This window comes from Ruditapes philippinarum, unplaced genomic scaffold (assembly GCF_026571515.1).
Source record: "Ruditapes philippinarum isolate M1 unplaced genomic scaffold, ASM2657151v2 ctg10898_1_1_1_1, whole genome shotgun sequence".
In the NCBI taxonomy this organism is placed as follows: Eukaryota; Metazoa; Mollusca; class Bivalvia; order Venerida; family Veneridae; genus Ruditapes; species Ruditapes philippinarum.
This window is the reverse complement of record NW_026865757.1, coordinates 27935-39269: the sequence shown is the minus strand read 5'-3', so window position 1 is coordinate 39269 and position 11335 is coordinate 27935. Positions and strand designations below refer to the sequence as shown.

At 32.4% G+C, this 11335-nt stretch overlaps 1 long non-coding RNA gene across 1 annotated transcript; it reads right to left on the bottom strand.

Moving 5' to 3' along the window:
• Window positions 1-8168: 8168 nt before the first annotated feature.
• On the bottom strand, window positions 8169-10796 carry LOC132730195 (uncharacterized). Its single transcript, XR_009625728.1, has 3 exons — window positions 10333-10796; window positions 9333-9429; window positions 8169-8233 (listed from the first exon to the last, which is right to left on the bottom strand). It is a non-coding gene; the product is annotated as an uncharacterized LOC132730195 (long non-coding RNA).
• Between the last annotated feature and the right edge of the window lie 539 nt (window positions 10797-11335).

Below are 11335 nucleotides of genomic sequence, written 5' to 3'. Positions count from 1 at the left end.
AAGACCCCTATTGATTTTGGGGTCACAAGGTCAAAGGTCAAGGTCACTATTACCTTGATACTGGAAACAGTTTCCGGAGCATAACTTAAGTTCCATTTGGCCCACAGTGTTCAAACTTTATAGGATGATTGTCCATATTGGGTAGAAGACCCCTATTGATTTTGGGGTCAAAATGTCAAGGGTCAAGGTCACTATATCCTTAAAACTGAAAACAGTTTCTGGAGCATAACTTAAGTTCCATTTGGCCCACAATATTCAAACTTCATAGGATGATTGTCCTTATTGGGCAAAAGACCCCTATTGATTTTGGGGTCACAAGGTCAAGGTCACAATTACCTTAATACTAAAAACAGTTTCCGGAGCATAACGTAAGCTCCATTTGGCCCACAATATTCAAACTTCATAGGATGATTGGCCATATTGGGTAGAAGACCCTATGATTTTGGGGTCACAAGGTCAAAGTCACTTTTACCTTAATACTGAAAACAGTTTCTAGAGCATAATCAAAGTTCCAATTGGCCCACAATATTCAAACTTCTTAGGATGATTGTCCATATAAGGTAGAAGATCCCTATTGGTCACAAGGTCAAAGGTTAAGGTCATTATAAATAATTTAAGTATTAATCAACCTACAGCTGTAAAATTTTATAGGATGAACAGCGATTTCCCATGTCTAACAAATGCTTCATCCTTACTAAAAAAAACCACTTTCGGGCATATAATGCTCCGCCTAGCGGTGCTCTTGTTGTATTATGTATACGTATTCAATATACATTATATAGCACATGTTCTCTAAAACCACAATCATATCAGTTTAATACTCTCATACAACAAAGATGTAAAGATTGTAATTATTACTTATACTTGTTTCTTTAGAGTCATCATGGCCGTCTTGTTACTTTTATGATTTTTGTATACATGTATATAGTTTTTTTAGTGAAATTTTGTATAATTTACAAAGATAAGTATTTTTGTATTTTGTGTATGTATTCAATATAGCACCCGTTCTCAAAAACCACAATCATATCAGTAATTTTACTCTCATACAACAAAGTTGTAAAGATTGTAATAATTACTTATACTTGGTTTATTAGGGTCATCATGGCCGTTTTGTTACTTTTATGATGTTTGTATACATGTATATAGTTTCCTTAATATGATTTTGTATAATTTACAAAGATAAGTATTTTTGTATTTTGTGTATGTATTCAATATGGCATTAATCATTCCCTCTTATAACACATTTTAGACATTAAAGCCCTTTAAATTTTAATTTTTGTTTCGAACATTTGAAGTAAATTGCTGTCTTGTGCACACTTTTAGAGTTATTGCCCATTAGGCTTTGTAAATGTCCATATTTCATTTATTGCCGGGACACAACTCGTACACAATTGAATGTATCTACATGAAACATATTTGGTACTTCTAAATATCGGATTGAGGTACAATGTATATGTGAAAATTTTGTAGTTATTTACCTTTGTAACAGTTTATACTAAATTTTCATGCAGAGCATACCTTTAAAGGCACATTATGCCTCGGAAATCTGCTTTTATACAATTCTTTAGAAATGTCAAACCTTTATCAATCTTTATAATGGATTTAGAACATGCTAGGTGTTAACAGCTGGGGAAAGTAGCGCTGAATGTGCAGTTATATGTCCTAAAGTGAACAAAATGTAAACAAAAGTAGTAGTTTTCCTTTCATACAAAATTATAATTCACTACAATTAAACCAATTGCCAACAATAGATGGTTCAAAATGTAACAAGATACTAAAAATAAAGTAAAAAGAAAAAATTTCTGAGGCATAATGGGTCTTTAAGTCTGTATGATGTTTGAACATGAATTATCATTTAATCCTTCTGACATAACAGCATTCAAGGTCATTGCAACTTAGTTGCAATAGAAGAGAGGCTGTTGTAAAACTATTTGAAGATTTATATTGACACGTTATGATGAAAATTTATAAAGATTTTTTTTAAAGTTGATGAAATGTTGGTTAAAGTCCCATTTTACATCAGAAATGCTATAAGTTTATTTCTTATTTTCATCAATCTGATATTTACAATAGATTTGACCTTTTTACAAGTTTAAGAAAATATTAGAATTAAAATATTTCTATAAACTGTTTTACATATTATTAAGTAAAGGGAGATAAATATGAAAAAGTACATTTTGTTATATATATTATACTCAGTATACTGGCAGTATTGATTCAAGTATAATATGTTAACAGTAATCTTTTCTTTTTATAAATTAATGTTCTATACATGTATGTAGATTATATCATAGTTCATATATTTAATAGAAATAAATTTGTGAAACAACATTGATGTTTAGTTATCATACACAAATGTATAAGTACGTAAATCAGTTTCGTTCGAAGGAAAACTTGGGGTCTGAAGCTGTATAACACAATTATCCTGGATTATGAATCACCAGTACTGGTTTAGTCCAGGAATAAAGAGTACACACATGATTGATTCTCAATCTTAACAAGTTGAAGTGGTCCTATTGTACAGATGCAAATTGTTGAAAAGCAAGGATTAAGGTGGCTTTATTATGAAGGTACAATATATGAACCAGAGTGACAAGGATAAAGACCTTTTGATTGATGTTGTCTTGGCAAAAAACCAACAACAAAAACGTTACAAAATTACTTAGATATACAAATCAAATGCTGGCCATTTGATGAACACTTCTAGTTATAACAAAACCTAGCTGATTATAAAAAGCTTGAAAAAGGGTAGTTCATTCCTGAAACTGAAGTTGTTTTTTAATACAATTTTCAACTTGTTCCGATGTTGTCGTGTGTTTCTCTACATAGCAGCAGAGAAAATTAGCATGGAAACGATTATTGCTCTATTTATATTCTGCATAACTAATCAAGGGTCATAACTCTGTACCGGAACAGATATAAGCATCTCCTCTTGGTATTGATGGTTCTCATAAAGTTTCATTGAATTCCTGCCAGTGTTGCAGAGAAATGGCACAGAAACGATTATTGCTCTATAATATGCATACTGCTTAACTAATCAAGGGCCATAACTCTGTGATGAAGGGTCTGACAGAAGCAAGGCAACAATATGCACATCTCCTCACCCATACAGTTTCATTGAACTTCTGTCAGTACTTGCAAAGAAATAGCACAGAATCAATTATTGATCGATATGTATACTACATAACTCATCAAGGGCCATAACCCTGTGTTGAAGTGTCCGTACTGAACTAGGCGATGGTATGGGCACCTTGTCTTGGTATTGATGGTTTCCATAAAGTTTCATTGAATTTCCAGCCAGTAGCTGAAGAGAAGTAGCGCGGAAACAATTACAATTATTGCTGTATATGCATACTGAATAACTAATCAAGGGCCATATAACTAATTAAGGGCCATTACTCAACGTCGAAGGGTCTGACCGGACCAAGGCGACGATATGCACATCTCGTCTTGGTATTGATGGTTCCCATAGTTTCGTTGAAGTTTTGCCAGTAGTTGCACAGAAGTACAGCGGAAACGATTATTGCTCTATTTGTATAATCAAGGGCCTTAACTTTGTACTGACTTGTCTGACCTAAACAAGGCAACGATATGCCCATCTCCTCTTAGTGTTGAACGTTTCCATAAAGTTTCTTGGAATTCCAGCCAGTTGTCCCAGAGAACTAGCGCTTAAACGAAATTTCGACGGGCAGATGGAAAGCACCTATATAAAAGAAGCAAAACAAGCACTACAATAGATGCATTGTGTTGCTATCGTAATATACCGGAACAATATACTATCCCCTGGAAACAAGAACGAGATATTTATATATTTGAAATGAGTTATTATCTTGTGGTCACAATATAGCTAGTGTGAATCCATTTTATGCCCTCACGAGTTATTCCCCTTTATTACTTGATATTTACATGTTCTGCTCAAACGATGGTTACTAAATTACAAATATGTTTAATTTACAAAGTGTTCTCGACATAAAGAATATTTCGCTTAATGATAACAAGATAATGCCATGACTTTGTTATACATCTCGGACAAGTTTAGAATCTGTCAAATTCACTAAATGAATTAACAAAACTAAATTTAATGTAATTGTTGCTTTTTCAAGACATATTTATAATCCATACAGCCAAACAAAAATGAAGTAAGAAAATAAACAAAGCACAATAACTAAAAAAATCATGGAGTACAGAGTACCGGTTTTTGTGCACTGCACTTCATTTCAAGGAGATCTATCATCCTATGAAGTTTCATGTCCACAGCTTTTATAGTTTGGGAGAAATGGCTCGGACAAAACTGAAATATGAACATTAACAAAGGGAAATAACTCAAAAAATAAAACAGTGCAGAGTTCCAGTTATTGTGCAATGCAATCCTTCTCATTAAGATCTATCATCCTATAAGGTTTCAAGTCCATAGCTTTTATAGGTTAGGAGAAATAGCCCAAAAAAATGAAGTATGAAAATAAACAAAGGGCAATAACTCAAAAAATAACAAGTGCAGAGTACAAATTTTAGACACTGCACTTTATCTCAATGAGATGTATCATCCTACCTTAGCATTTTTTGTTTAGGAGAAATGGCCTGGACAAAAAAAAGTATCAAAATTAACAAAGGGCAATAACTCAAAAATTAAAAAGTGCAGAGTAATTATTCTTATCCACTGCACTTCGAGTCATTGAAAGTAGCAGGCTGACGAATTTTGGAGTCAATCAGACTTATTCTCCGCACAAGTCTATGGGGACGCCGCCGTCGACAATAAAAGTAATACCTATAAGTCGCCTTTTTCAAGGCGACTAAAAGTAGTCATGCACTTTCATTAAATGAATTTGATACATTTAGAGTATTTATACCATTCATTTTATTATTAGTATATCTAAAATTGAATTAGTATGTCCTATAGACTCAAGTTATATCAGCTGACGACCATTAATCTTGTAAGTGGCAATATAAACTGTATTTGAGTTGCGCCATGACAAAACCAACATAATGGGTTTTCGACCAGCATGGATCCAGACCAGCCTGCGCATCCGTGCAGTCTGATCAGGATCCAAGCTGTTCGCTATCAGTTTCTCTACTTGTTATAGGGTATGTAAGGGAACAGCATGGATCCTGATCAGACTGCGCGGATGCTGGTCTGGATCAATGCTGGTCGCAAACCTATTATGTTGGTTTTGTCATGGCGCGGCTCATTCCTATATTGATATGCTAGGAGACTGAATAAATACAAACGAAACCTTTGGAACAGTTATATAATTGTCTTAAATTTTTGATAATTTAAACATTGACAGGCAAGGTCAATTAAAGGCCTACGTCATATCAGAAAACTGTTGGTTTTGGAATGTGTGTTCTTTTGTATAGGTATGAATAAAATCTGTGAAAAGATTACACAAGTTATCACAAATAAAACTTTTAGGAAATGTATAAATAAAATGCTAATAACAATAAATGACAGACACATTGCAATAACAAAAGCTTACCTCTCAAAACCAAGTGCTCAAGTGAGCAAAAAATAAATCAAGTCTTGGCATCGTTGTTAGCATTTATTTTTCTTTATTTTCTTTACAATTTAAAAGAAAAAATCTTTCAGTTTGCTTGTTTGTACATTTAGCACAAGTCTAACTGCTACATATAATAAATTATAATTTAGTTTCCTCCTTCATTATCTTACACTATTACAACTACAAATATATATGTATAAAACAATCATTCATAAGTACACTTACCCTTGTACACACTTAGTTCACGTTTTAAGTTTTTAGATCATAAACTAAATGTTTAACCGTTGCATAAATTTATTCAAGAAAATGCACAGTATAAAAATAAAAACATTTAACTTTTACGTTAGATACCTCTTTAAAAATACCATATGAAATAAAACGAAATTTATAGTTCCGACTGATTTTACCTATGAAATACATTATGGTAAGCACATTCTAGTATCAAAGGTACATATGACATTACTTTTGTAACAGAGGAACTGAAACAATTACCAGGTCTTCATTTTGTCTGTAATAGAGATGTGTAGATCATCATGTGATAGTAATGCTGACATTGATGTGAATCAGTTATCAAAGAACAGTAAAATGTTGTTTTTTTTCCCTCAAAAATTGGAGGAATAACATTTTTTTTTAAATATAAGACATCATGGCCTATTGTCATTTTCTTTGTGTATAAAAATATAAGACAAAGAGGTCACTCTAGACATGCAGAACTGATTGTAAAGTCTTACATTAATAGGAATTGATGATGTTGAAGGAAGAGATTATTGGTCTACAAAAGACCACATTACAGAGGTTACACCTTTAATTGTTTGTCCGAAAAATAAAACAAAACAATTGTCTAAGGTCAAAATATGAAAGGTTCACTATTTAATATAGGTATTTTTTATAGGACTATATTGACAAAAAGTCACTTGTGAGGTTCTCTCAGTCACTAAACATTTATAAATCTTTCAATACATCGACTACACATACAAAATAAATTTAAAAAAGAAATATATAAATATACATGCTGGCATAACTATAAAAAGAGCATTTCACTAACAAACCTAACAGTATATGACTAAACAAACAAAACTTCTTCCAAAACAACAAGTAATACAGTAAAATCAGAAAAAAATTGAAATGCAAAAAAAAACCTCCAATCATTTTTAAGCATTAAATATTGAGAATTGCATGTGTGAACTGTAAACTACATATAACAATGTATCTCAGGTATTTCATTATTCTATCTTTTCTAATCATGGTTATTTATCTGTTAACTGTATATACTTGTAAGTTTGAATATAGAAATCAACTCCAGTTTCAATTTAAAAATGTAATTATTTTATTTAATATACTTGGTAATTTAAAGTAAACCTCAGCTGCCCCTCTGTGCATTAATTCTGTCACAAGTGAGCATGCCAAATCTTCCATTAGTTTTAGACAAGACTGGACAGTTAATGGCTTAAACAAACAATCTAAATTTCACAGTATATCATTACAAAACAAATATCACAGATCTATGAAAAAAAATCCCTGCAACTAGTTAATAAAATACAATCTTTCCTCAATGTTCAAAATGAGCACTTTCATTTTAAATGAAATCAACGACTTTCAAAAGTTACCAACAAGAGTATGAAAATGCAAGGGTATCACAAGTTTATATAACGTGCATTCTTTACAGACTTGACTTCAGGCTTTGACCTTCATGTTACAGGTACTGTAATACCTTCAGTAGGTCTTTTTTCATCATTCAAACAATAAATATATCTAAATTGTCAAAATAAACTAACACTGATACATGAGCAATATCATCTAATTAAAGGATGAGTGTATTATTTTAAAAGAGTAGAAAAAAATAAATAAAATCCCTTATATTTCAAATGCAAAAAGGTTATGAAACAAATTCTCTAGACCATAATGCCATTTTAGCTCTACTTAATGATTCTCTGTTCTAAATTCAAACCCCAGAATATAAAATTCATGTTTAAGCTCTTATATACTCAGATCACTCATTTAGCTGTAACTGCAGATGAATAAGCATCTGCATCACTCAGATCACAAAAAAGCATCTGCATGAAATCAGATCACAAAAGCTTTTACATAATCCAGATCAAATAGCTGCCTATGTCTGCTGCTGCAAACTTTGCTTCTTGCGAAAGATTTTGTTCATTGTCTGAACAGTATCTGTCAATAAATCATTAAATATTGTTTCAGTTAGTTGCATTTTCACTGCCAATTCATCGTCATCATAATTAACCCACTCAGGCTCTTCTTCACGCAATTTTTGCACCAAAATTGTGTCAACAAAATCCTTCTTTTACGAATACCCCATTTAGTTTTTTCCAACGATTTGTTGGCCCCATTTAAACCTAATATGTCAATAACTGCTTCCTGAACCACGGGGTTTAGCCCATCTATAGAAGTCGGAGCGGAAGCACCTTTATGAGGTTTGTTAGTTTTTTTTGTTTGGGTTTTAACAGGAGAATAATATTCTTCCTCTTTATAAATGTTTCAAATAATATGCCAGATACGCCAAATATTAGTTTCTTGAACACACGTCTACTGTAACTTATCAAATCTGAGCCAATTTCTTCATGTATATAAAGTTTCTGAAGGGTGGAGATCGATTAATTGCTCGCCATAGCGTATTTGCTCCCAGAATTCATCTAAGGCATTGGAAACAAAAGAGGGCACATGATAAAACACCTCCTCCGCAAACTTCTTCAGCTCAGATCCTTGAACGTTTATTGGATCTAAAAGATTAAAAGGAATTTTAAACATTGTCAAAGAAATGTAGGAAACAAGAGCTGTCAATGAAAAGTGACTTATGCCTACAAAAGGAAACTTTGACAATTGTGTCAAAAAATTAAGTTGAAAATCAATTAACTATGCACAACTAAGCATGGTGACCAACAATCTTGCAAAGTTTCACTGAAATCCACCCTGCGGTTTTGGTGAGGAAAGCGCAGACAAGCTTATTTTACCCGAAAATTGACCAATTGGGGGCCTTAACTGTGCAAAAGAAAAAAAGCAGAAAATTAAGATAGAATGCACAACTAGGCTTGGTAACAAACAATCCTGTGAAGTTTCACTGAAATCCCCCATTGGTTTTGGTGATGAAGCGCGGACAATCTAATTTACAAAAAAATGATCATTAATTGGCCATAATTGTGCAAAACAAAATTCAAGTGGAAAATCAAGAGAGTATGTACAATATACTTCGGTGACAAACAATCCCGTGAAGGTTCACTGAAGTCCCCAAAAACTTGACCTTATAAAATAGTCGGCAATGCCACAGTAATAAACATGCATTACCATAGTCTGTTAGGTTCTACTATCACATTTTCCGCAAAAAATGTGATTAAACGTTTTGTTCTCACACAGCAAGCTATATTTAAATTGTAACAAGAAATGTCAATATCAATAAAACTGTTATTCTATAATTATTTTATTATATTTACGAATAAAAGTCTTGGTCATGTATGACCATCATGAAGCTTAAGTGATAAATAAAACTGCTGGACATTCTTTCAGATCAAGCTGGACACTTGAGTGCAACCACTGACCCCACTTAAGCTAGCTAAATAGCTTTCCCATATGAAAGGGCTATAAGGTCTTGTTGAGATTTGAACCATTGCAATAAGATGCAAATGATTCAAAGTTAGTGACCGCTACTATCTGACCACAGAGGCCTCTTCTTAATTTCAGCCATTTCATGTAGTGGATAGATTTGTAACACTATTTTGCTGATAGCATTAAAAGTTCTAAGCATTAAATACTTCATCAAAGATCTTAAGTTAAAATGCTTAAGCTACTAGTATTAGGTTTGGAATGACCAAAAACTGTTTATACCTTATGCTCTGGGGAGAGCAAGGGCTGCCCCCGCACTGATGGTTTATTATCTTGTTGATTGTTGAAAAACAGTGGATACAATGCTGGTATAGATAACCTGAAAAATACAGTTGATCTATGTTAGATTTTATATTTAGAAAATATCAATTATGATTGTTTTGTTGCATAAAAATGCATCTATAGTTCAAATACGCAGAAATACAACCACAAAGGCCGAAACACAATAGTGATTAATTACAAAGCATTTGAACAATAAACAGTGCATAATTATACTTTATCACATACCTGTGCTGCTTTTGTGACTTTTTAAAATAATAATGCACAGACCGTGTACATATTTAGATGTGTTTTCATTAACATTATACAATCATAGCGAAAATAGACGCAGGGAATGTCAGTGTTACACTTTAAAGTGCATCAATGAAAAAGTTCTTATATTGGATATGTGATATAAAGAATATTATATTCGTGTAGCTTCATTACTAAAATTGTTGAACAAGTTAAAACAAGAATAAAATAACTTGTTCTCCAGCAAACATTCTTAAACATTAGAAAATAATGTAATCAGATTGGAAAAGCCTTTTCTACAGATAAAAGTAAACAAGTCTTTGCCCATTATATGAGCTTCCAGAGTTGAATGAACATATGGAATAAACTGCTGCTATGAACATGAAAATAAATAGAGAGACAGTCAAACAGGAAAATCATATCGTAAGTATCAATGCTACAGTTATGGGTTGCGGCTGTCAACCAACAATCATAAAGAAAGAGAAGTTGTTGAGACAGACATTTAATGAAAAACATTAACAATGAATTTTCTATGGAGTTTGAGAAAAGGTATAATGCAGTAAGAAAAAAATTTCTGCAAGAGTTATATGTCTAGAAAATATACGCAACTATTACCCTTAAACAAGTGTCAAGTTTCATGCTAATACCCATATGAAAATCCTTTGCAAGGACTCTGATTATTTATAACTAAGGTTTGTTTTAGACATTTTACCATCTCTAACTGGCCAGCTGTCATCACTAAAACAGATGAGAAGAGCCTCTAACAAACTTGGAATTTACATGTTCAGATCATCTTTGTTCACCTATAAATACAAATATACATTATGTAGGTAAATTTTTTCAACATAACTTTAAAGTTTATTTTAAAAACAATTTTAATGTAACAATGATATCTGTTATCATATCTTTGGAGTTAATTTGAGCAGCAATTTCTGATATTCACCACAAATGTTAAATTATTTATTACCAGAACAGACCTTCATATATTTCGAGCCGGTTTACATTGGTCAGATTGCACACATAAGCTGACTGGCAAAATATAACTTTGTTTACACTGTCAACTTGTGATCCAATTAAACTCAAATTGTTATCAATTAACAGTGGATTTTACTTCTAACTATGGATGGAAACAAGTACTGGTTTCAGTACTGTGAATTCAAGGGAGGTAAATGTACCTTGACAATTAAGAAAACAATGTTGATTTCTAAGTCCATTTAATTTCTTTAATCTTACATTATTGAAACAACTTTGCCTTATCAAGTAGACTATTCTCCCCGCAGATCATGGTACTGGACAGTGTGCTAAAAAAATAAATAAATAAACTAACCTTATATGTGTCCTTGTTTGACTGTTAACACTATAGTATATGTCAAATATTTGACTCTTTAACATGATGAGAATCATATAAATCTATATGTAATAATTTATGTTGGGTTTTACATTGCACCAATGCTGTAAAGGCACAAGTAGAACCACCAAGGGTCCATAAGCTATATGGATAGCTTCCTCACATGAAACAAAATCCCTGGAAGTTAAAGCAAGATCTGCCATCCGGTTTAAGAGTAGTTGCGTTCACAAGATTTCGGGACGTACGGACATACTCACAAAATGGTACTTTTGTGACTTTTCCGTTGATTTGTTTGGCCATTTTTAGTCACACAAGGCTTAAAAAAATACACACAAGTAAAAACGGAATGAATAGGATCAAAGAGAAT